Genomic DNA, 2,585 nt, shown 5'->3' on the forward strand with positions numbered 1-2,585 from the left:
TTACACATCAACAGATGTGACTCTTCATTTTGAATTTTGAAAATCTTAACGTTTTAAAACCACTGGTAATCGATTACTATAATCTGGTAATCGATTACCAGAGAGTAAAACTCTTTGGTAATGATTTTGTGAAAACTTCTTGTGCTACTCAATGTTTTGAAAAAACTTTTTAATACTTATCTTGATTAAGTCTTCTCTTGATTCTTGAATCTTTGAGTCTTGAATCTTGATCTTGATTATTCTTGAATCTTGAATCTTGAATCTTGATTCTTGATTCTTGATTCTTGAAATCAAATTTCCTCTTGATCTTTGAAGTGTTCTTAACTCGATCTTGAACTCATTCTTGAATGTCATCATCTTTGTTATCATGAAGTGATCTTGACTTTTGAGCTTTTTGTCATCATCTTTGTTATCATCAAAACTCCTTGAATCAATCTTGATTCATCATGAAGCTTGCTTCTACAGAAGCCTCTAATGGCCCTCCTCCATCCCGAGAGTATATATGTTTCCTTGAGAAAACACTACTAAGAACCAGGGAGGCATTTGTTGAAGCTCTTCATGATACAACACATGTTGAAAGAGAAACCAAAAGATGGAAGGTCCTTAGGAAGTTCTTCTTTAAGATGTTTGTTGAAGCCCCAATGGATAGTTCATCTGATCATGAATCTGGGGGTGAGTTCTTTCACAAGCTTGGAAAGGAAGAAGAAGCTGCCAAACAAAAGGAAGAGAAGAAGTAAAAAGAAGAAGAATACAACCATAGCAGAAGATGCACAAGCAAAGGGGGAGTGCATCATGTGAGGGGAAGATTTTTTGAAATCTTTAAACGCTTATTCTTTTCTTATTCATCTATTCTTCATGTAATATGCTTCTTATGAATAAAATGAGTTTTCTTATTAAAGGAATTTATCTCATAGTCTTATGATGCATTATTTTTTTTATATGTTCTTATATTTCATCTAATAAGACTGGCATTGCACTTAAATCATCATTATAGATATCATATATATAACTTTTACATTTGTGTTTGTTTGACATCATCACAAATGGGGAGATTGTTAAGTCAAAAGACATTTTATCTTAAATACGAATCAAGACTCCTAATTATTTTCATTAGATGTAAATAAATATAAATGATAAAAGTTGTGTCTGATATGTTATCATATCATGATTTGTATATGTGCGTCTGAAGTTTCGAACGATGCATTCATAAGATGATCGATATACAATTTAAGTAGTACATTTAAGACCTTCATTTAGTACTCGAAGTCTAAGATTCTTTCATGCACAAAACATTGTCTTAGGATCTGTTAAAGTCCTATGAAGAATAAATGAAGAGCACAGTCTATAAGATGATAACATATTTAGCCAATGTGCAATCTTCCAACAAATCTTGTTGATTTGTTTAGAGCCAAAAGTAGCTTGATAGGACAAAAAATACTGGTTTTAAGTCAAGCTTGGAGTAGAGCTTGCAAGTGTAAGAGTCAGAAGTGATAGTGAATAATACTTGTAACTTTGAGAAGTTAGTGGAAACTTGGTGGTTGCCAAGAACTGTACATAGTCTTAGGTTTAAGATGAACCAATATAATTATTTATGTGCTTATTTATATTGCTTGAATTGGCAAAGAGTTTGAATTTGTTTTTAGATCTTATATCTCCTTTTGTTTTACAAAGAAAATTATTTTCTCATCATCTGATAAAGTCTGAATCAAAACATTTCTAAGTGGTTTTAGGTTTATTTGCATTAGACAATAAACATGTTTTCAATCTTAGAAAAATTTTAAATTTATGAAAACATAATCCAATCCTCCTTGTTGTGTTATTTGCTTCTACACACCTCTCTAAAACCTACATGACCACTAGACTCCACCTCCACCCAACACCATCGTCGTACCCAACACCACCACTGCAACAAACCCAACACCACACCGACATCCATCTCCCACCACTACCACATGCATCGTTCTAAGCCACAAATATGCACTCCGCTCCAAACTCATTATTACACTATACCACCATCATATTATTACATACGTATTAATTTGTAATACATTTTTTATTTATGTTGTTAACATATTCTGGTCTTTAGAACAACATCAGTATTGAGTTAAATAAGCAAACTCACGAGTTCTTCATCAAAATAAAAAGTGAATAAATATTTTGATGCAATCCAACCCCCAAGGGTATTGGATAGAATACTCCAAGAGGATTGCGCTAGAGCTCCTAAAGAAGGCCCTAGGGTTCTCATGAACCTCAGGGTAGATTTCTAAGCCCATGGGCCAAGGTTAGGTCCACTCATCTTTGTAAATATTAGAATAGGTTTTTCTTCTTTTGGGCCTTGTATTTTGGCCATTCTAGTAGTATAGGGTTTTAGCCTTGTATTTCAAGGCATTTTGAGTAGTCTTTGTAGTAAGGACATTTTTGTATTTTCATGCATTTTGGCATGGGGATGAGCTTAGCTATTATAGGGGGTGTGTATAGCTAAGCTCTAGCTTCTCATCTCAAGGCGGTGAGCTTAGCTATTAGAGGGGTGTGTGTAGCTGATCTTTATCTTCTCTAGGAAGCTTCTCAAGGAGGTCAGCTTAGTT

Source organism: Glycine max, chromosome 3, assembly GCF_000004515.6.
Source record: "Glycine max cultivar Williams 82 chromosome 3, Glycine_max_v4.0, whole genome shotgun sequence".
NCBI lineage: Eukaryota > Viridiplantae > Streptophyta > Magnoliopsida > Fabales > Fabaceae > Glycine > Glycine max.